The 25,060-nt window shown below is 44.0% G+C and overlaps 1 protein-coding gene across 2 annotated transcripts in view; it reads right to left on the reverse strand.

Annotated features, from left to right (window-relative positions):
* Nucleotides 1-25,060, reverse strand: part of LOC148814645 (protein TANC2-like) — a 225,536-nt gene that overhangs the window by 139,364 nt on the left and 61,112 nt on the right. The window lies entirely within an intron of this gene.

Raw genomic sequence — 25,060 nt, forward strand, 5'->3', positions numbered from 1 at the left:
AAGGCGGAGAGGCGACACGGGTGCGGATCAAAGCAGCCATTCTGTGTCTGTGCCTCCGTCGCCGATGCTGCATAAAAACAAACCGAGACTGAACTCCGCACACTTCTCCCTGGCGAGCTGCCGTCTTCAGCTAGGGCACAGTAGATGCACGCTGTCCGGACACTTTCCAAACTCCTGTTGCTGCTTCGAGGAAAACAAATACTCTACCAGCTTCCCACAGCTGGAGTTACATTACGTGGCATGGTGGAAAAAAAAACAGCAGCACAGCAGTTAACTCCTTTAAAGCGAGCTGAGGCTACAGATGGGAAACTGCTCCTCTGTATAAAGAGACCTCTTTTCTCTCTGCTTCACAATGACCGTGACTCCCGAGAAGATAACATTCTCCCTTGTGGAACATTAAACAAAAATTTGGGAGGATGAGCAGGAAATCCAGATGTCAGCTTGTCTTGTCCCCTTTAAGAAAAACCTCACGTTCGCCATCAAACACAAGCCAGTCTTGATAATCAGCCATTAAGTGGAATTACAGTTCATGATGTCAGAAACGTTTGTTTGAATTGGAAAATAAAGGCACTGAAAAGAAAGACACATGGCCAGAATGTAAATATCAAAACCAGAGCTTTGAAACAAACCAGGCAAAAACAGAGCACTTACATCAGTGCACAGTATGTTTCCTAATTCAGGCTACAGTCTAAGATTACGGTTTCATTCAACATTGAGTGATTATTAACTAACACTAATCTCCTGCTATATCATGCAGTACACCTTTGAATATTGCAATAATTCCCAAATTTCCACAAAAGTTGAATGGAGCAGTCTGACCCTACTTTCTGTTCATTTATAATATTCTTCTAAGCCACAATCCGTGCAGTGTGCACTTTCATCTTTTAAGCAACAAACCCTGTGTGTGAACTGAGGGGTGCAGGAATGCCCACCTGAGACAGAAGACTCTAAGTGAGGTGACAGGTCAGGGCTGACCGCAGAGAGACAACTGCGCTGTGGTCACTGACTCCCTGACACCACACAATGGTGAACATCGACAAGAGCTGTCCCTGCTGACACTGCCTGAGAGGAACTACTCTGATTCACCGCACGTGCAGGGACACTTCTCCGAAAAGCTCATGAGAAAAAAACCCAAGACGTGCAACACTAAGAAAAAGCTGCTTTAAAATCCCCATTTAAGAATAGTTAACATATTTTTTAAAAAGTTGCAGATCGTCACACAAATGCATTGAGGGGGTTTAGGAAGAATTAGGAAGAAAGTTTAGGAAAGTTTTGAAATCAGAAATTTGAAGCCAGACAAAAAAGCAAGGCAGGGACTGCCAGTCAGGAGGGATGTGATCATCTCTGCATGACCGATTCAGCATTGTAGTTGAGGAGGTGTGCACATACTGTATACGGAACTTAAGTGCAGATTGAAGACTCCTGCCAGTAAGGCACTGCAGTAACAAGAAAACGAGAAAATAAATCAAATGCAAAGCCAGTTTTTCCCAGGGCAGCCACAAACAGGATAAGACGCAGCTTCATTTCACCCCGTCTAGGCAAGCAATACGGGTGATGCTAAGCAGAAATGTGGGTTAAGTAGCTCAACCGCATCCTGATGCTAAGCAGAGAAGTAGGGTAAGTAGCTCAAGAGCATCCTCTCCTATAATGAGGAAAGGATCTGGCTGAACAAGGGTATCAAAGGCCACTCCAAGGTCTTCAGTCCTCCCGGCTAACGCATGGCTTGCAATGGAAATGGGAATTATCGCAGAATTCGAATGGGAAGAAAATTTAACAAGACAGTGAAGCTGTTTGGAAAAACAAATCCAGGTGCATGTGGTACATACACACAGGACCTCACTCCCCTAGGGAAGAGCAGATAGAGATTGGTCTTCACTCTCGGCACTGACAGCCTGCTAGTCAGACTAAAGTTTCTCTGACGGACTCAGACAAGTCAGAAAGCTTCCAGTGCTCCTAACTCTTCACGTGTAGGAATTCCTTATCTCCGATTTTCCTTTTTGCTTCCATTTATCAGATCTTAACTTCCCTTTGACACTGTTCCTCTCTCTCTCTCTCTGGACATTAGTGTGTGCCTGAATAAGGCTTAAAGTTGAAGAAATGGGCAAAGCTAAGAGAGAGGGAGGATAGTCAGTGATGCCCTGGCTTCAGTGTAAAATCCATCCCCAGAGCTCACCTTCACCCCTCCCTCAAACCACCTCACCATGTGGCTTAAAGATCCGCTCTAAAAGAAAGGTGATTAAACTTGCAATCTTAACGAGCCACAACAGACAAAGCAGACAGGAAGGCAGTCGCCACTAACAAGCAACAAAATCGTTTCTCGTACTTCAAACGAAAGGAGGCCATTCGGTTCCCCTAACGTCTGGATGTTAGCAGATCTTGTCAAGAGGATCTCCTGAAGCACGTCGATCTTCCCAGTCTACTCCGAGTTCAAACCCCTAACAACCTGTGTGCAGTGCCCATTTAAGACAAACTGCAGCCCCATCCGGCATCTCTGAGCCAGAGAGGGAAGATGACGTAGCTCGACAGAGACCTGGCACTATTCAACCATGAGCACACACGTCACACGAACACAGGCTGAGGAATGTTTTTTCACGCCGGTCTGAAGAGAGCTCAGAAGGACAGGCACAAACGGATGAATATAATCATGTTTTATTCATCTCGCTGGTCAAGAGGGAGAGAAAGAGCAAGAGAGACTGAAAGCAGACGAGGGCCGGCAGCAGAGCCCTGCAAGGGGAGAGAAAGAGAGAGAAACGCAGAGAGAGAGGGAGGGAGAGACCAGGGACTCGTAATGGGCATCACTGCTGTTCAGCTGACACATTAACTCCGGGCTTTTGTCATTTAGTGGGTCACTGTGGCTCAGCAGAGGTTAGAAAGGAAGTGCTCAGCTGCTTCCCTGCGTGTGACAAGGCGCTGGATCCACACATACCCAGGGAGACCAAGCTGGAGAGTCAAAAACACACCCGCGTCAAGCACAGACAGAAAGCAAGACCAACAGTTTTGTCTGGCAATGAAGAAACTGGGTCTATAAATACAAGGGGTCCGACTTGCACATGCCTGCCCTTTTCTTGGACTTCGTGTATGACGTAAATGCTTTTTTCCCCTTTTAATATAAAGACAGTTATTGCATTATGTTGGTACCCTTCGTTTGAAACAAGGTTTTTTGTTCATTTTAGTAAAATGTCTCTTCTGTTGTAGAGAGTACAATCCGGGGGGATATTAATAGACTCTCTGTCATTTCCATACCTGAGCCACACCGGCTCATCGGGCCAGAGCTCCTGCTGGTGTCCATGGTGTTAAGCGGACGAGAGAGTGCGTGACCCCCCCCCACACCTCATGGGACACAGGTCAGTCAGTCAGGGTACAACAGCAGGGTCTCGACCCACCAGTTACAAAACCTGAGTAGTACCTAGCCACTACACCATGCTGCCCCCAATATTTCCACCTGCAAGGCCCAGGAATAACAGAAGTGCAGCGACTTTACAAATGAATTTATTATGACCGATTGTATGAATATACACAATTGAAATATCTGCATTATTTTCTAAGCTTGTGAAAGCCTGGAACTTGAAAGCTGAGCTGCACTGCAAATGTTCAAACCCAACCATACAATAAAGTGTCCTCACTGCTGTCTATACCAGTGATTTGGAGGTAAGGGCTAAGGAGTTCTTAAACGTGCTCTAACAAAAAACAAGAAAAAAAATCTAATTATCATTCCTTTCAGAGGACAAGCTCTTCGGATTCCGTTCTGCTAATCCACACAGATCAGACAATCCACATTGTTTCAGTGCGCAGAAAGCAAATTAAATATGTAGCCCTGGAGGTTGCTAAGCAACAAGGCACACCAACAGGCGTCCCGGAAGTCAGCCCACATCACCAGTCAATCCGTATCTGCTGTTCACCGCGGTAGGACCAGGAAATGAGACCCAGGAGGGGAGAGAGAGCAGAGTCACGATCTGGGTCTCAGTGTTCCCCTCTGAGGACGCAGCCACCTGCTGCTCTCCTCGCCGGGCCCGGACAAGACTTCTGTTTTGAACACTTATTTATGCATTTTTCATTTCACACCCAGCGGAGCTGGATGCGCAGGTCGTTTCTTCGCGGCTCGACGAGCTGGACCCCCGAGTGAGGGCGGGCTTGCTGCCGTGCTCTGCCGAGCCATCAAGAGGCAGTCGTAGACGTGCTGCCATCAGGACAGGGGGCAGCTCGTCGCTTGTGAAGCAGGCTCAGGCCTGTAGAGCTCATCCTATACCCCCAGGATCATGGGGAAGCCAGAGACTGATGCCAGTCGATCTCAGGGCACACGCAGACAGACACAAATGCACACCAGAGCCCATTGTTTTAGAAGCCACATTACCTGCCAGCACATCTTTGGACTGTATCACACAATCTTTGGACTGTTAACCAGTCACTGACCCGCCCCTTCCACCTGTTGTGGCCCAGCTACCGAGAGCTCAACGGCAACGCTGTACAGGAGAGAAGCACTGCCCAGCACCCAGCCACTGCGCTAACAATTCAATTTAAGTACTAAAAATGAAGAGTACAGCTACAGCAACAGCTCACAGCGAGCACTGTGTTCACATTATACCACAACAGCAGCATTACCACTTAGTAGGCTGATCAGAAGCTGATCAAGGCTGGTCAGTACCAGAGTGGGAGGCTTCTATGTAAAACCAGGCTGCTGCTGCAAGTGGTACTGGTGGACCAGTAGGAGGTGCTCTTTGTCGTGATATGTATATATAATGTACGGATATTAGTTGGTGCATGTGCACAGGAATAAGGAAGTGATGTAAGCCAGACAGTAGTAACAAAACGTGGTGTGGAAGTCTTTTCCAGTAAAGTTATCATTCCCTTTCAAAACCTTCAGATTGTTAATGAATCCCAGAATAATAACAGAACACACTTCCCCCTTTCAAACTCTTCCAAATCTCCTTTCCCTTCCCAATAAGGCGTTTAGAGCCACTGTGCTACAGGAGACCTTAAACCAAGGTCCTGACAACTTGTGGTCATTGAGGATCCTGTGGTAGGGTGCTAACCCAGTGTACCTGGCTAACTGGTGAAGTCATCTGTTGATACAGCAGCCACGTCCCCCCCCACCAGTGGACGCTGTACTCCAGCGGCACCGGTTCCTCTCTATATGAAGTGCTCTGGGATCAAAGCTGCTATACAAATGCAAGTAACTTTTATTATAAGGAGCCGTGGAACCCTCATCATCAAAATTAGCAATTTTTTTTTTAGAATAAATGACCAGCTGACTTTTTTCTTTTTTTTGCAAGCACTGAGCCACAGCACTCAGTAAAGCATTTACAGCGGCCAGCAGCCAGACATGTGAAGTCCTGCATTTCATGTCGCTGTCTTAAGTTTTGCTGCAGGGTTCCAGGTTTGTAAGGTGGAGTGATTTCCACTGGGAACCGAGGCGCAGAAGGCAATGACTACGTGTTATTGTGCCGAGTTACTGGCAGTGTGGATCTAATAAAAATACCCGCCCCGCCTCCTTTTTGAGGGGCCATAAACGCATCGCAGACCCTATTGTTTAAAAATCCTGCGAGGTGCCAAGACGCAGCACTTAGACCTTCCCTGCACGACCTCTACTCTCACTTGCTCCCCGCCCATGTCACTGGGATGATATTTACAGCCCTGCAGAGCCGCAGACAGAGCAGAGCAGCTCGGGGCGGACGCGAAGCAAGAAGGGAGGGCAGCGGGGATGGAGAAGTGACATCACTGGCAGGGTCTGGCAACCCGAGAAGCCCATCTGGCCAGCGGCTATTTCAATAACTCAGCCTGATTACTTCGCCCCGGCGGGCGGGGGCCCCTGGGACAGCGGTGACACGAAGAGCCGGGAGCGTGAATGCCAGTCGAGAGCCAGGAAACGGAGAGCTCCTAGACTGGTCAGGTCAAGCGCTCGTTTGCACAGGCACGTGCCACAAAGACTCAGCCCTGGCATGGCACTGAAGCACATTTCCTCCCAGGAGCTGCTCCCCCAAAAATAAGGGTCTACAGGCTTGTTCTTCATGCTTCATTTGACCGGACCTCTACAGATCGCCATCGTGTTCCCATGAGCAGCCTCAATGCAGAGATTGTACACCCTAGACAAAACTGCCAAGTGCTAAACAAAGGCATGGTCGCCTCAATCACAGTCAGTCTTGTGCAGGGGACCGGTATATATAACAAGGGCTCAGAAGTTCACATGGTTTACACATGCAAGAAGAGTCTGGGTTAGAGGGAATAAATCACAGCTGGATATGAGTTAAAGATCGTGAGCAAAAGCAGAAGTCAGTGAGACTAGGCCATGATCAGATTCACTCATCGCTTCAGACTGCACTTAGTTGAGATGGAACACAGTGTTCGTGATGTTAGCTGCATGTGATAGATGAGTCTGTATGTTATTCACTACATGATGTGCCATCATTGAAGGATTCTGTTCATGTGCGCTTCATATAATAATGTTCATGTTTGATGACCTTAGCTGGTTTAATTAAAAAAAGCTAGCTGGGATATTGTTTAATGGAGTATGCATTGAAGTAATGAATAAATAGTTAAACAGCTTCTTTAAAGCCCGATAAAACTCAGTAACACTCCTGGCTAGTGCCTGCAATTAAAAAACATTACTGTACATAACCTTCCAGCCAGTATCATGCACAGAAGACGAGATAACACATAGACAGTACCTGCACTCCCTGTCAGCTGTGGTTTATAATGCAGAAGTCCAGAAGCTGCAGTGCATGAATTAATGATGAGTATGGACTGAAAGCCAAAAAACAATGGAAATATAAATAACACAGTATTTTTAAAAGCCTTTGCTACTTGCAGAAAGGCTTGATAATTATACAGGAGTCACAACATTCTGATCTGGCACTTTTGCTGTGTTAAGTCTATGGGAGAGAAGAAGTGGGAAAGAGAACTGATCAGCACTCTATGCACTGATCAATTTGCACCCTGCAAAAAAGAAAATGTTATGAATGACAGAATCCTGGAATCACAGAACTCCACAAAGAATGATGAAGAGAGCTTCATGACTAAGTAGTATACATTGTTATTGCAATCATCACTTAAATGGGTAGAATGGAAGCTATATCTGCAAAACAGAGACATCAGTATTGGCAGCAGTGCAGGAAATGATTTATAGCTAGTCCTTGCAGTGAAATAAACCAAACTGTGCAAAACTCCAATGCAGTGATTTGCCAAGGTCCTTTAATACTGGATTACATCTGGATTTCCTCCAGGTATCACAAGTCCTAAAAACCGATGGACCAGACAGACAGACCCCTGGCACAGAGCTGGGAAGCTCATTGTCGCTGCCTTGAGAAAAACCGCAACGCTCTCTTTCTGCTGCTGGGTGACAAGGCCAGCACAGTCTCCAGAAGGCAGTGACAGAAGAGAAGCGTGGCTCTCATGGGGCAGAAACGTCAGACTACAAGGGCTTCAGAAAGAGGACTAGATGGTGCTTTCTGTGTGAAACAAAACCCTGCTGCTCACTGGGGAGCTGCATGTAAATTACACTGACATGCTTCATAGTCAGAAGCTCAGCACTAAACGGAAACATTCTGTGTGACAGTTTATATTAGGGTTTAATGAAATCAAACTGGCACCAGGAAGGAATATTCCTGTTCCAATAACACACACCTGTCTCTTTGATTTTAGACTTGGGCAGATATTCCCTTTGCTATTTTAATGTTTTGCTGATGAGCGGTAATGTTAAAACCAGCAATAGGTCACTTCTTCGAATGATTATTACAATGTAGGAGATGATCCTGGTAATGTGGTCGAGTCTCCCCACCCCCACATGCAAGACTGAAGAATTTAAAGGAGAAATCTGTTGTCAAGATAAATGAAAATAGAAAAGAAGCTGAAAGGGCTTCAAAACTACCATCGGTTAATTATGAAGCAACACAAACATTCAGTTTAGATCAGTATCACAGAATTCATGGTCGTCTGTTTACACAGGGGTTACACACTAAATTGACCACAGGGTCAAGACTGAAATTAATGACAAAGTCCAATAAGTATAGCTGATATGAAGAAAAGGACAGAAAAGGAAACTACTGCACGTAGAAGTGCATATAACACAGAACAAGAAGTGCTTATTTTACGCAAAAGGTTGTGGGGGTGTGGAACAAGCTATCCAGTCACGTTGTTGAAGACGATACTTGATGAGATCTTTGGATCAGTTAGCCACTAACTACCAAATAGGATAGACTGGGCAAATGTCTGCCAATCCACAAGCTTTCTTAAGTTCTTATCAGTAGACCGTCTGATGCAGAAGTAAAGGGCATGACACTTTTCTTCTTTCTTATTGTATCCAGCATGCAAAGTGCTAAAAGGTGCAATACTGGGGCCAGAAAGACTTGAGATGTGAAGAACATCAATTACCATTTGCTCTTTACCTGATGACGTAAAACAGAACAGGCTTTAATTGCTTATCAAGAGAAAAAGAGCTAACTTCTCTCTTTGCAGAGACCTCAGTTAATCTCATCCTATATCCTAAACTCTTACCAAATCAGAAAACTGTGTTGATCCCCTGATGATCAAGTCAATCCATTCTGTTCTTTGTGCTCATAAACTGCTTGTTCAGCAGCGAAGTATGCTGTAGCTACCTAACAGGGTGCCGCAGGGAGGTGGGGAGCAGACCAGAGCAGCTTGAAGCCTGAAGGTGTTGGGTGTCCCCATCCGTTTGACTGGATTGCTCCACAGATGGTAACAGCTGTTTCTGAAAGGGGCTTCTGTGCATTGCTGGTCTAACACAGGATTGGTGCAATCTACTAAGAAACTGCTAAAGCAAATAAGAGCCTGAGTGTAAGTGCTCAAACAACAAGGCCACTTCTCATGTTTCTACAGGGGGCGGATGGAGTGTGCAGTCAATAAACAAGTGATCATGACATAGCTGTTGTTCAGACAGGTACTGTACAGTGTAGGAAGTGTGCACGTCTGGTCTAAATAAGGCACAAAAGGCTATTTTAGCCCCTTAATGATCTAGCTCAGTGCTCACCCGGTAATTTCTCAAGGAAACAGGCACTTTCTGTTCAAAGATATCTGAGGCAGGACTCACTGGAGCCAAGCAGGGAAGTGTAATAATGTTGGTTTAGATTATAACTGAGAAAATGGCCAATTTTTCAGGCAGAACTCAACTAAAACAGAAGTGGTGCAAGTATAATCATTCTTAAAAAAAAAAGATAAGAATTATTTTATTCTAAGGAGTGAGGTGGGACAGGTTGTAGAGAGAGATTAGAGACTGGTCTGGAGTGAAAGCCCAGCAGGGCTGCTGTGATAGAGCACAATGGTGGCAAACATCTCTAGAGGGTGATGTGAGAGCTGTGAACACCCTCCTGAACCCTGCAGGCGCCTCTCTACCATGTGGATAAGGGGAGTCATGGACAGGCCAGAGAAAGTGATTACCCTAGCCTCCCCCTGCTAGAAACAACTGCCAGGAAGTCCCATGACTTCGATCTTCTCCACACAAAGAGGCACACAGACAGCACTGCAGATCCATCTTGTCAACACTCCCAGCGCGCAGCAGGCTGCAACACAGCCCTGACACAGTACGCGTTACAGTGCAATCTTTCATTTACACTGGACTGCGTTCCACATCTGTCACAGACCCACAGACAAGTGTAAAAGCAGAATTGTCTTCATTTTCCCACCCTTCATGACCACAAGATTCACACCCTCCTCATTTTTGGGCCAGTACTTGTTATTCATTTGATTTCGTACAGCAAAATGGGGTTAAAACGGCACAACAGTGGAAAGCAAGAGCCAACGCAGGCAGCCTAAATCAATACCTTGAATAAGGACGGTCAGAACGGGAGTACAGGCCGGGATAAGCGCCTGGCCAAATAAAACAGCAGAACACAAACAGTCCTGATAAAATGCACACAGCCATGCCCAGGCCATTCAAGAATGGCTTCAATCATCGTCTTGAGTGTCTGCTTCTGGCCCTGCGTAACCCAAGTCAAAGCTACTGTGTGCTGCAGTGTTTGTGCCTCCTCCACATTATGCCTGGCATTGTTTCATACTGGTTTTTTTTTTACAAAGAGGCTGCTCATTTTGTTTTCTTACAGGAGGATACTGGAGTTTCACAGCTTTTTTTACGAAGATTAAGAGTGTCTGGAGTCAGACAGGGAGCAATGTTCCTCTTTTACCAAGGTATAATCGAGAGCGTTATTAAATATGGTATAACAGTGCAGTTAGGTAACTTATCAATCCATTTAAGATCAAAAACCACCTGTCTTGTCCGAACAGCGGCGAAGGTTATGGGAGTGAAGCAGCTCTCCTCCTTGCAGACAATTTTTCAACAATCCATGATTAGACAGGGGGAAAAAAAATTATATCGGATCGGTTTTATATTTTTAAATCTGAACATCAACTTCTTCCCTCTGGAAAACGTCTTAGGGATTCCAAATGTAGATCAAATAGATAATAATATTTATTTGCTTCCTTATCTATTAAAGCAGTTAATACACATAAATGGCAAGGGTAAAGGCAATTGTGTGAGTATCAACCCATTACGCTATTATGTAACAAACTACAGTATGTATGTATATAAGATGTCATTTGGCTATGTTGTGACGAGTTATGCATGAGTAATAAATGTGATGTGCAATGTTTTGTGATGTATTCAGATGTACAGAAGCACTATGTTCCATAAAAATATTCTCCTAGGGGACAATAAAGTTGATCTAATCTTATCCAAGGCTCACAACACATGGAAATAGTGCCGACGCAACACTTCAAGTCAAAGTTTGAAGCAGAGAAGAATCCGCAGGTCAGAAGAGGAGAGAACATTACACTTAATTAGCGTTGAAGCAGGACTTGGGAGAGCATAAGGCCTCAAGGGGCCCCTCGCGCCAGAAAACCTCCTCCGAACTTTGCATTTTCGTATCCGCGTTCCGGCCTCAACCGCCTATTGTTTCTTTCCTGAAACACAAATATTTCCACGCAGCTGTAACGAGCCCGGCGTTGCTCTGCGTATGTTCTCCTGCTCTGTAACCTGAACCCACGGGCTCTCTTCGCGAGCCCTGGCGCCACAGTCCTGCCATGTGTTTCCAATGGAAATGAAAAACACAAGGAAGGTAGACGCGCTTGGGGGAACACAGCGCTGATCCACACGCAGGCAGACGGACTTGTAATGCACAAAGCAGCCACAGTGCTCTTGTACGGGATGCTAATTACCTCAACATGTGTTTCTAGTATTTCAGTCCTCTTCTGGAGCGCGCAGACTATCTCCAGGTCACTCCACACTGCAGGCACAGTGCGGAGAGGAATGCAGACCAGGAGAATTCTGGGAGCTGTTGATGTGACTTATCTGGTTCTGCCATTTGCAGATTGGCTTTTAATTCGTTCATCAGATCCCAGGGCCCAGGTTTCTGCTTTGCGTTTGCGCAAGGTGAAAGGCTAACACATAGCAAGGTCAGCACTGCCCGTTCCTCCGTCCCCTGATTCCCCATCGTGAATTGGCGATTTTACTCCTGATGATGTATAAAAAGCTTTAGTTACTGGCAACTTCAAAGATGCCAAACGCCAATGATTCTTTAAGGTACATTTACGAAAATCCTGTACTTTTATTGTCAGATTTTCCTAACTAATCACCCTTACTAATTATGGAAATGTTTTGGGTCAGGACATTTGGCAAGTACATACAGACTGTGCAATTCTGTGACAGTGAAACTTGTCACGCCACCTGATAGGATTGGTACATGTCTCTGTAGGAATGCATTTTCAATGGGTGAGCGATCAATGAAACGTCTTCAAAAGATGAGAACTCCAGAGAAAGATGTCACTCAGTACTGCAGGCCTGTGCCCCACAGGGTGAACTAAAAGGCTATCTCAGAAAGATACTGTATCTGAGCATCCAGAGCCCTATCTGCTCTGCCTAGCTCTGCTCACCTACATTTCACCTTTCGTTTTGGATCATATCCCGAAACGACAAATTCCATTTCTTTGACAATGAAACCCATTCCTTCCTGGAGCAGCACTGCACAGTGGGATTCAGGGACTTAACTGAACTGGGGGCCATTCACTGGGCATCCGCCTCCCGACAGCGCGAATTCTGAAGAGATCTTCAAGTGACCAGCAGCAGGATGTCAGCAGGGTTGTCTGAAAGCTGAGAATACTGACCCTACTGTGTGCAGCTACCTACCATACAGAGCGTTAATCCATAACATCATGCATGCTAGCCTGGTGCTATGAAGAGATGCTTTGCTGGGAATGCTGACCTGCGGGACTTGCCCTAATTATGCATGCAAATCTAAAGAGGAATCGGACACTGTGAGTGAGCTTGCAATTTTAAACTGAAAAGCACATTTTCACATAGTCAACATACCTACTGTATATAGTGTATATTTGGATAATTTAAATTTAATATGCTCACTAAAAGGGATGCTCAAGTTTATATCCAAGCAGAACATAACCTGTCTATTGAGCATCTTAACACACTTTAACGTATATTGCACTGTAGTACAGAAGATGTTAACCATTAGTGCAAGTGTAATAGTTAGCCAAGAAAAGTGCATTGAGTACATGTCTGCACTAATAGGTAGGGTTCATTATGTTCATTTACTGACAAACACACACTCGTGCTTGGTCCTTCTACCTCCAAGATCTTTACATCCTGCTTATTGCATTTTGAGATTTGTTTGTTTTAAGATGTGTGATGCTGGATGAACAGGACTTGGTGAATCTTTTGGCAGTGTACGTTTCAATGTATTTCGTGGTGGAACAGCACTGCTGGATGCCGTGTCCGCTATCTCTCAGATGGATTGTGGCACGTCAGGCAGCCACCCTTGCAGAAGAGCCTTATGTGTAGATTGACTGATAGAGGCCTGGCTACACCTTACTTCACACGCCTCTCACTAACATTCAATTTCATAGAGAGAGGAGCATCTTTTCTGACTAACGAGTTCAACAGGCGAAGAGGAGATCCAATCTCATTGCCCAAGCTGTTTGTTTTCGGCTTTAGGAGACATCTGCTTGACGTGACTCAACGCGTTCAAAACTGTAACCATATTTTCAGCTTATTAGGAGGTCTAAATATTTGCTAGAAGGGATTAGCGTCAGGGATGGATGGCGGTGTCTGACGGTGGTCTGTCAGGGCTGTCGCGATCGCCCCACGCCCCACACAAACATACTCACCCCCTCTCTCTGATCGTCTCTCAGCTAATTAAGGCCATCTGAGAGCACGGCAACTAACAACATGCCCGGGAAAGAAAGCAGAGGGAGATCAGTATCACCCAGGGATGCCCGCCATTACATCCATGACTGAAATGCAGAATCTGGTGAAAACGAGAGAGGAAGTGCCTGCAGCCAGGGCTGCCCGCTGAACACAAGAGGAAAATCCAGAATAGTGTACCCCCACCATCCTCATGTGGCCATTTGTTTAAAGAGTCCCAGTATGAAGTAATCTCTTAATCTTTGTTCTGCTGCTACTGTTGCTCTTCCTCTCCCAGAGATTCCTGAAACCCACCAAAGGAGTGGCAAACTCTCAAATTGTTGCTGAAGTTAAAGAGGAGGGAGGATATATGGATGAAAGAAGGAGACTGCTGCTGGAGGGCAAGGTTAACTAGAAGAAAGGAAGAATATTCAACACCAGCCATTCTAAAATACCAATTGCAAAGCAAATGATCTCATATGTTATCTTAAAATGCTTAAAAGCAAAACATGAATAAAATAACTAGGGCCCATAATTAGGTAAGCTACTAATCACCATCTTTGGTTTTGTGTGAAAGATAATCTACTGCGGTAGTGTATTTATACTGGCAACCTCTGATGTATCATTACTGACATACTCATCATATGAACCATTACTCTGAGGTTCAGCACCTTGAACATTACTGATTGCCCCTAATTGTTAAATATGATCTGTGGCTTTGTGAAATAAAAAATGAAATGAAATGAAATGAAATAGTTCTGTTGTTCTGCTCTTCCAGAGCAAAAATGCCAGTTTAAAGCTGGTGGCTGAATAGCTTGGATAGAAGTCTTTGACTTCTGCCAAAAACCAGTGCCCCCAACAAAGATAGTAAGTCAGCTCTGGTTACATCATTACAGCAGTGCTGTACAAAATCTCTGTGTACAAAAAAATTGAATGCAGTGAAAGTTGGCAGGCTTACAAATGGGACCATGAGGCACATTCTACCATAGGTAACAGTGCACAGCAGAGGGCGCTGTATTCACTCAGAGTAGCCTCAGTTTGTTTCTGTAACTGCTTGCATGCATGGAAGGATATGGTACTTTGTTGCACGAAGCTGGGTAATGTTCAAAAGGACATGGTGTCCTTTACTCTACAGTTAGCATACCAAAACAGCACTGTCTCGTGGTGCAGTTTCTAGTGTACAGTTGCTTGAATAGGAGAAATCACTTCGTAAACATCTCTTATATAGAGAAACATGATTAGCAAACAATGTTTCACCTATACAGGGAATAAGAACAAGTCATTCAGGCTGCACATACTGAAACTCCTGCTCCAGCTTATTGCCCTGACTCCGTTCACTGAATGCCTGGTGCTTTAAACAGCTTGGTGCCCCACTCTCCCACCCCCTCCCCCTCACTCACCTCATTTCCCTCTCCACACACTCTCTGCACTGCATAGTAATGAACTAACCCAGGCAAGCTGTTCTCCACATGCCAGCACACACTCTGTCCAAAAAGAGAATTTGAAAAGCTGCAGTGTCTGTTTCCAAAGGGATAATTAATGGCAGCAGTCCAAAGACTACAAGAGAATTTGGCCAGGGCTCTCTCTCTGCTAGCAATCCAAAGCCTGCAAAACACGAACCGTAAAAAAAAAAGGCAGCTCAAATACAAAGGACAACTAGAAGAGGGGTCAAAATCGTTCAGCGAAAACGTGCATATGTTTCAATATTGTTCACGATCTTTGTTTCTACTTGTACATTTCTATTTACCAACACTGGTCCAGGATTAAGACACTGTTTATAGAAGTCACTTGGAAAGCAATATGTTCTGAATGCATGCACATCACAGGGCTTGTATACAATCCCACAGGATGAAGAACAAAAGGATCAGTGCTAATTTTAAGCATATGGGTGAGAGGGCATAATTTCCCCCGTATGCTAAACTCAGATACTATCACTGGCTATTCTGCATGGCTGCTGTAGTGCGAATCAGAACACCGGTTCCCTTACTGCATTTCCCAGGGGTAGTGATTATACGGCGACATACTGTAGGGTCAGCCCTTCCAGCTCCTCGCTCCTCTCAGGTGGCCCCGCATGTAACCAGCTGACAAACAACTTTCAGAATTCTCTCAGGGTTCTACAGGGTTTACAAAACCAACTGGCACAGTAATGAGAAGAAGGCATGTGTGTACAGACGAAGATGATGATAGAATTCATCAGTATAACACAAAAAAATCCCCTTCTGGTGCTCTGGAGTGGAAAGACCAGGAACAACATAATAATAATGGCACAAGACAAGGCGAACAGCAACTGCTCTGTTCAAAGGGCAAAACAAAATCTTGAGATGCTGTAGCACACAAGAAGAGAACTGGGGACAATGGAATAAAAGCAGAAAACTCGTGCAGCCGAACTAGAGAGATTTTTTTAAAATGCCAGCACCGCACTGATGCTCAGTACATCCACACATCACAGATGCCAACAATGTCCAGACTCACAAGCGCTGGATCTCAGTATAAATCTCCTGCCTTCATCATCTGGTGTCCCCTGAGGATTGATAAGAGTTAGCAGTTTGCTGCCTTACTTGAAATCTTATACATCTGGCGTGTTTACTAACAAGCCCTATTCTGGGGTTAGGGTGTGATGCACGAGAAGAAGCTGTGAATATACTGCAGCAGGAACGAGGCTGTACTGCACGGGAGGCAAAGGGAGGAAGACGGAGAAACAGAAAAGGACAGTTTTAAGGACTCTGTGCTCGCTGAATTTGTTTTCTCCTATCACACTGCAATGCTACAGTGGTGTCATGTTAGTAGGCACGACAGCATGATACCAGAATCAAAAGAGTGTGACATAAAATGATTCCTTAGGGCTGGATGCAAGCAATGCCCAGGAAAAGAGCTTGGAACACCTGCAGGACATGGGAGTATAAAGCATCCAAGGATAACACACGAGTCACATTTGCAGCACAGATAAAACTAATGAAATATTAACCATGAGTGCAACAGCGTATCAGACCTTCTAAACATGCAGAGAACAGAAAGCTCTTTACAGAGACTGAGCTCCAAATAACTCCTGAATAATTACTGAGGCAATTTATGATCAATAAAATATTTTAAAGAGCTGGCTGCGATAAGGCAAGACTGGAAGGGGAGAGCTTTCCTTAAGGCTTCGATTTTAAATAAATCAAATAAATATCAGCGGCAACTGAACAGATGGCAGCGGGATCCTGTTATACTGTACATGACGACGTTTGCACCATTATAAGAACTTAAAGTTAGTTATTAAAGAAATTACAGTAATAAGTATACATACCCTTTCCACATAATAACATAACTGTACTGTCATTAAGACTAAGAATAGCTGATGTGATTTGTGCAGTAAAAGCCCCAAATTAGGCCTATCAGCATGGAGTGATTTTTGATGCCAAATTTCATTAGCAGCTCTAAAATCCATTAATCTAATAAAGCATAATTAGCATAGATTATTAAAGAGAATTTCCAAAGGCAGAATATACCATGCTGTCTCTGAAGAGCAGTTGAGCCGAGAAATAGGGCTGTCTTTGAAGAGCAGACTGAAGAGTCAGGACGCCTCTTCTTTCTCAACAGAGCAGAGAGGCCACAGGGATTCCGTCTTCACAAAGCACATCCTGTGAGCTTTCCACCGGGCACTGTAGGCCTGCTTACAAACGTTGGACTCTCTCAAGAGTTCTGGGTTTCTGATCCAAATTCCACAGATGCTGGAATCTGACTATAAAGTCGGAATTTGACTGCGGGATGTTTGTCACGGAATAGTGACAAACATTAAACTTAATCTAGTCTTCCCCCTTCCTCACTTCTCCAGTAGCCTAGAAGTTGTGTGTCTTGTCCTGCTATAGACTACAACCTGTAACCCTTCTTTAAACAAAGGGTTGTGGGAGTGTGGAACAAGATGGATGAGATCATTGGATCAATTAGCTAGTACTGTACATAGCAAACAGACCAGAGGAGTTGAATGGACTCCTCTTGTTTGTAACTTTTTATGGCTGCTTTGTGTTTGCCCAGCTACCAAGTGAGACTCTTGGCTCTATTAAAGAGCTTTTACTGAACACATGGCCAGCTGGAGCCATTATTACACATCACAGTGGGGACAACAGGAATAAGCCTTAGACGGTACTTGCATACATACAAGTATGGCAGTGGAGCTGGTGATGCGAACCCAAAAGGCTTCACAACTCTCTCTCTAAACCTACAACCAAACCTTATCTTTTTCACATCCATGTCTATTTCCCACCCTGGAGAAACAAAGCTTCTTTTCAAGCTGTTCCCCATGACACAAGATGGACTCAGATTGCCAGGACAGTGTGGAGGCAGAGACAATGGGATCTTTCTGCTCTTCTTCCGGGCTGGATGCAGTGATAAAAGAGAAACTTTATGGAAAATATATGAACTGATGGGCTGAATGGCTGATTCGTGTCATTAACTCATGTTATTAACAGCTACGCGCAGCTCCATCTGGCCCAGAGATCCCCTCACTGCCCAGAGTGCAGAAGCTGCTTTCGACATGGTCCGTACTGGGGAGAAATGCCTGGGAAAGGAAAGCTCCACAGTAACATAGGGAGGCGTGAAATGTAGCGCATGAACTTGCTTTTTAACTTTTAACACGCAACATAAAAAAATCTGACACACGGTGCTTGGGACCTGTTCCCCATACTTTACCACTAAGCATCCGTACAATTGATGAGGACACAGCAAAACACTTTATTATAAATGTGGGAATCGTTCATAATCTGTCAGCCGAAGACAAAACCTACTTTTTACCACAAGATAAAGGCGACATACACTGCCAGAGAAAGACCATTAGAACCAGTCACTTCTACCAATCATTCAAGCTAATAAACCACCAACCTAATGTACTGCTTTCACACACAATCGTATAAACTCCAACATACACTAGCATAAATCGAATTTATCTTTGACTAGGAACGGCATGATAAATCTTTATAAATCATTCTGATATTAATAAAAGGAAGAGCATACGATGCAATGGTGCCGAGACTGAAGTGAGAGCATTTATAGGTTCTATAAAATATAAAGTTCTGCTCCTGCTTGCTTTTTTAACTGCTATTGAATTAATCCTCCTCTAGATTAAGCAACAGCTCTCATCCACGATCACCCTTGTATCGACAGAATAATTGCAGCAGTGGTCAGAAGCTTCTATTGTTTTGGAAACCAGCTGGCACTGAAGTGCACAAAGCTGTCGATGTTGAAAGGATGCACAGCTTGAAAGGGTTTTTATTTTTTGTTGTGATGTTTTGAACTTGAGGCAGAAAGGCCACAATATCACTTTTTAGTTTTCCTTTTGAAAAACAAGTATTCCAGTTGCAAGCATGGTCTTTGAACTCATAGAAAAACACTTCCAATGTCATCTTGGAAGGCTTTAACAAAGGTTTTTAAAGGAATCTGTCAATAGTGTATATGTCACCTACAGCATCCTGCCTATTACACTCAAGGCTTTTCAACGGAACAGCCTCAATAAAGAGGCAGTGTAAGTCTTGCTACATTTTTAAAAGGAGAGCGAATGGCAGAACCATCTTCATCAAGAACCATAAAGAGCTGAGTAATTAAGCCCGAGATAAACAGAAAATATTAATTCTCTCAAGTGTCTCCAAGCTCAAAATATCTCCTATCTGCACTTCCATAGGAGTGAACGCTCAGCATGTCAGCTAGGAGAAAACAAGAGCTACACATAGACCAGGGTGACATGTGGGATCCATCAGGGCCTTTGTGGGAACAGTGCCATGGGGTTCTCCCTCCTATAGCACAGTGTTCCCTAAAACCATGTTAGAACGCTGGTCTGGGATTTCTAGTTTAGAGAATAGTGCCTGGACTTCCATCAGCACTTTACCCTTCCTGAGACGTCTCCTGTCCCAGGACTGCCCACGCCTCATCTTGATTAGCTACTGAGGTCTGATGAGCTTCAACAGGGACGTACTGTAGCTATCGGAGAGAAGTCAGACCATGAAGGGTGAGAAACGGGAGCAGAGCAGTTGAAGAGTGGAGGAGCTCCACAAGGCATGCTGGAGCCCAATGTCTGCCCTGCTGGCGGACTCTGGTGGCTGGTGTTTCACCCTGGTTTGTAGGCTTCAGCAGAAAGACAGTGGTTTAATCCTTCCACGAGCCCCACCCTGCCCCACTTTTCCTACGCTCACCATAGCTCCTCAATTCACCCCTCAAGCACAGATCAGGTCTTCACCTGGACCCGAGAGCAAATACTTTGTATTCATTTTAACTGCACCCTCTTTTCTGAGAGCAGAAGACCCTTCACAGTTACCACAGAGGTAGGGTGTCTGAGAGAATCCTTCATTTCATGTGCATTCTGATAAATTAAAAAAGTTGGATAAAGTAAAAGTTTGTGAAATTACAAATACAGTTGTCATGGCTTCACAGGATGATATACTGTATAACTATACTATAAAAGAGACAAACAACACAAGCAAATATGACCTCAATTTAAGAAATAAATGCAAGCCTTAGCCTCATCATTTTTGTTGGCATAATATTCTCCTTGAATCAAACACATTTATTTTACTTTTGCGATGATAAAAGAGAGGATTTTTCTTTAAAGAAAGCCGCTAAATGACAAACGGCTAAAATCAACAAGCAAAGTAAAAGTAACAAAAGAGATTTATCACAGCCTCTCATGCACATCGCATGCTCCTCCTTACCCATTTGCTACCAGGCCTCTCTCTCTTTCCCTGTCCCTGGCTCTTTCTTTAATCCGCCAAGCAAAAACAACAGCATTAAAGAGGGAGGTCCCACCTTCCTTGTGATGCACGGGTGCTGTCAGGTGGTAATAGTGGCTGCGCGGTGTGTGCCTCGCTGAGACCACTCTTGATTTAGTCTGTTGGTCAGTCGGTTGGCAGCTATCCCTGCTCCAGGCACTCAGCCAGCTAAGCAGATCAGAGCCAACCACTCATTTTTGCAGCATTCTTTGTAAAAATGCAAATATGACACCCGTTTGTCTTTTGAGCTCTTTTCTTACAGCTTTTAAAACTGCCTGGGTGACAGCAACAATAGCTGCTATCACTGTAACAGGTGATTAACTGACAGCGTTAGCAGCTTTATTCCATTATTCATTTTTAAATTCGTGGGACAAAATATAGGTAAAATTTGGGAAAACGTTCATTACTCACAGGTTACTCAGACGAACTGACTCATCGCTCCAACTCCGCAGGCCGCCCCACTTCCCTGATCTGCAGTGGGGCAGAACACCTCAGCTTCTGATGAGCCCGTTGCTGAGTCAGTAATATCCAGGACTTTCAAACGGTGTTGTAATCACGGCCTGGTCATGCCAGTTACATCCCAATCAAATGCTGCCCTGAACCCCGTCATGCTTAATTTGCCAATAATAAAGATCCACATTTTTTTTCCCCCAAAATCATACTAATTAGATACAAATCAAATGTTCTTAACCTGATTTGGTCTCTCCCAAATCACTGAGATGGTCTGGAAACTCTCTGCTTTGCACCGTACTACTACTATCTTTGAATAGATGTAGAGTAAAAAAAAAAGTTCTTAAAAACAAAGCGAAACCGACAGGCACATGAATATTTCAACAGAGCCATAAGTGGGCTCATATAAACCACATCCACACAGAGAGGGGCTGTGGTTACACTTTGGCAGTTCCCTTGCCCCTGTGCAGGGTGGAGGGGCAGATTTGGGAATGTAAACCCCAACTCTAACTGCAGCCAGAACAAGGGTGCAGTGCACAGTGACACTTAACAGGCTCTCAACGTGCAGCCTCCACAGACTGAGCATGCTAAAGCACTGCTCAAGGAAACTGTCAAATGAATAAAAAGACTGCAGCCCAGCAATTCAGTCTCATCTGTTACTTCCACACCTCTAACCTTAACGAGGGCTTGAAGACATGCATCTTTAGACAAGAAGATTAAAAGCAAAAAAATACTTAATTCTGAAACGAGACTGGTTGCTTTTACCTTCTTGTGTCATGATTGAACTGCTGCACATTTTTCCCTTATTTGTGACTGAGACACTGCTATCTGTTCTAAAACCTCTCTGACATTTCAGTCTTCAAATAACTTGGCTTAGGCACCATTACGTCTCTGCACTTTTAGTTTTTTTCTCCATGTGCCCTACAACAGATCTGCTGAAAAATGCTATTTCAGCTTAAAATATCCAAGGACAGAAACGCAAAACTGCAGTGTCTAAAATTTTAATGATTTGTAAAAAGATTCTTAAACAGATGTGGTGCTGCCTATTTTCCTTTTCTGTAAAGAACTTATTATTTTAGTTTAAAATAAGACAGTTTTAAAGGAGGTGCTTTTTTGAAGGTAAACATGGAAAACCTCAACCACTAAATTTAGTCTAGTTCTTTTATTACAGATCAACAGATATGCATGTGTCTCTGGTGATGCAGTGTCTGTCATGATTAAAACAGACCATCTAGTTCTACTATTCCACATGCTTTTATGATTTTATTTAGAAACATCAAAAATGTTGTTCCAGGTTTGCACGGGCACCAACCCGAATGAATTCAGTGTCAATTATTATTATTATAAGGACAGTAGTTAAATTTTTATACCTGGAATGCAGACAATTTTAGAGTAACATCACTAAACATATGTATTAAAACATTTCTGTTTGCAGAAACCAATCAAGCATGTTTTAAGACCTTTAATGATTATTTTAAGATTCCAATGCAGCATAAATAGTACTGATATTTTTAAATCGATTTATTCTGCAATACTGCTGTCCATAACAATAGTGCTATTAATATTAATAAACAGTTCCGATGCTGGCAGGCCACCAGTATCGTGTTGCTGCCTGCGGGACGGGGAGGGGCTGTCAGTCACAAGCATATTGATGTTCCCGTACCAACCAATGGGCTGGCACACAGGCACTGCACTCAGGGCTTGGAGCTAATGCCATCACGACAGACGTCTGCCAGCCAGGCAGAACACATCCCTGAGAACACAGCCACACACAGGGAGCTGGGAGGCGTCTGGACACGAGACAGGAAGCCCAACCAGCATGTTGACCAGAGCAGGAAAGATGCCCGCAATCAAACTCAGCGCGATAATTAATTCTTCTGCTGCTGCCTCTCCTACGTCACCTCCTGCTCCTTCTGTTCCTACTTCTTCTTATCAATAGTGGTGCATGCTAGGAATTTTAATGTCATTCCAAATCCCGGCCATATACAATTGAACAACATAAGCATTAATAGCAACTAAATACCAAGCACAAAAAGGAAACGACAACACATTTTGCCTGGTATTCTGGGTCTGTGCATCATGCAGATCCTCCTGCAGTCAGCCATTTGGAACCTGATATTCACGCCATGAACGCTGATGTATTGTAGAAAACCTGAATTCCACAAGGCTTAGGGGGGGGGCTCATTTTAAATATTAATAATTAATGGTTTGTATTTATGTGTACTCCGTCAAAGACCTGCAAGGCAAATTATAAATCCCAATACAAACACCGTAAGAAACCCTAAGGCCACACATATTGAGACATAAAATAGGCGCTAAATGGAATAAGTAAAGGCAGATACACCATTTCTCTAAAAAAAGGCACTCTATCTTGACAAATGCCAAAGGGTCAATTACCTCTTGCGAGGTCAAAAGATCATCCTTTTGTTTGACGTTTGTTTATGCTAAATGAACATAAATTAAGCTAGGCTATATATTCCAGTGGATGGAAATAAAAGTTGTTACTATTGGGCTTTTCCTACCAAAAAAGTATTACAGAATCTTTACAAAGTGACAGGGAGTAGTCATGACCTCCGTGTAATATATTGGTCTACCAAGACAAGGTGTTAATCCTGCTGCCGCAAAACCTGCTCGGACCTGCAACCATTGCAGCCTAACTGGGTACAGAGGACGTCAAAATTACAGATTATCACTCTCCCACTGGGAACCAAAACTGTGGTGGGTTTAAAGGAACTCCATAGACTGCCAAAACAGACAAAACCTTTTCAGTCTTCAACGGTGAAGACTTACAGTAGAGCGAACCTCAGCTAAGTATTCCTAACCCTCAAATAAAGTGACAAAGTCAACCCGAAGGACTTCTTCAGAAAAGTGCTCTTAAAAGTGACAACAGGCTGGAGCAGAGCCGCGCATCAATTAGCTACTAGCAACTAAAAGGGTTAGATGGGTCTAATGGCCTCATCTCATTTGTAACCTGTAATGTCTGCCAACGAAGCAACAATCACAGCTCAAAAACTAATAGCAAGTAGTAGTTACAGTGCAGTAATGTTAGTGAATTATGTACTTTATTGTAGCACTACAATTCTGTAGTGAGAGTGGTCTATAATGTGCTACATTACACAGTGCTTAAGCAGTGATAGTAAAGTTGAAAATACTTTTTCAGTTATGATATTGATCAATAATATACTGTAATTTAGTTGCAACATGGCAGTGACTTTTGTCTAATTCTGTAGTTAAAAATGTTTTGTTTCCTGTTTTGTGTTAGAAAATGCTGTGAATTTATTTTGTTTATGCTGCCGTTTTTGAAACAAAAAAAAACATTTGTTGTAAATTATAAAGAGTGATATACCTGCTGGGTGATTGATCACAATCACCCAGAAAAGAAATTGCTTTTTTTTTTATTTGTGATCTATGGTACCGAATAAATAAAAACACAACACTGGGAAGGAGATCACTACCCTAGGGGTCAGCAGTCTTCTGTTAGTGACATTAACCTTAGAGTAAAGAATTTAGACCAAGCTCAGGACATTTAACCACAGGTCACTTATCTTGCAGTTTATTTAAAAGTCACTGAAACATGTCCGTACATCCTTTCTGTCTCTCTCCATCCTAGTTTATCTTGATTGAAGAAAGTTTCCTCACTTAGTATCTTTAGCCTATGACTGTCTTCTTCACTCTCCTTCCCAAAACTAAAACTGAAAGCTTATCGCTGTCACCAGCAGGCCACTAAGAAATATTGCGAAGAGTCGACTGCATTAAGCACTACACAAACAGCCCAGTCCCTTCACACTGCAGCCTTGATACTCTTCTGCTGCTAAACAGGAACGCAGGGGAGTTCGAGAGCAAATATTGCAAATCAGCTATTTGCATAATACTGACTTCAGCAGAACAAAACGGTTGATGCGCATTTGATTGCAAAAACAGTGCACTGAATCAAATAAGCACCCTGCTTGAACTGGAATTGGAAGCCCTAAAAGCAAATCAATTGGATTTTCCTCCTCACCCACTATTCTCTACCAGTTAGCAACACCCACACTGTTGAAGAGGACTGCCACTCAGTCAGCCAGTTTGTTTTTTTCCACTGAGCAGTTGGTCTTGGAAAAAACGACTGTCAAAGAGGAAGCCAGGCAGTCAGTGGCCAGCCAGCAAAAGCAGGCTGCTGGCTCAGATAAGGCTCTTCATGTAGGGCATGGCTCTGCCAAGGTACTGCACCTGGTGACTGGTTGCTGGGTGCTGTGACTGGTCATCCTCATTGTCAGAGCAGGACAATCATAGCAGAACTTCACCTTACTGCATTCTAAATGACTACATTATCATCTTCCTGGCTCAGCCCGTAAGACACAGGGCTGCGTCTGCTGGTTCAGCCAGCCAAGGTTCTTGAGAGCAAAGGCTGAGCTCCTTAGTCCCGGTATCCCGGGTTCGAGCCTCAGCCAGGCCGACAGTGAACTTTACTTCAAAAAGCAGCGGTGCACAGCTGGCCGGGCCTGCAGCAGCTCTGGGACTTTCAGCAGGGAGCTGAAAGGAGCCTCTAAGCTTACAGCTGTCATCTGGAGAAGCACCCCTCCTCCGTCTGATGCTAACTTCATTGCGGGGAACTCTGCAGGCTGCAGTATGTCAAATTACAAGTGGCTGAGACGCGTGGAAGGGGGAGTGTTCACAGTTCCTGTGGGAATGTAACAGTGATCCGAGTTCATTTACCACTGGTGATTCCAGCTTAGAATAAAACACAAAACTCCCCAAGCTA

Source organism: Atractosteus spatula, chromosome 26 (genome assembly GCF_055471065.1).
Source record: "Atractosteus spatula isolate fAtrSpa1 chromosome 26, fAtrSpa1.hap1, whole genome shotgun sequence".
NCBI lineage: Eukaryota > Metazoa > Chordata > Actinopteri > Semionotiformes > Lepisosteidae > Atractosteus > Atractosteus spatula.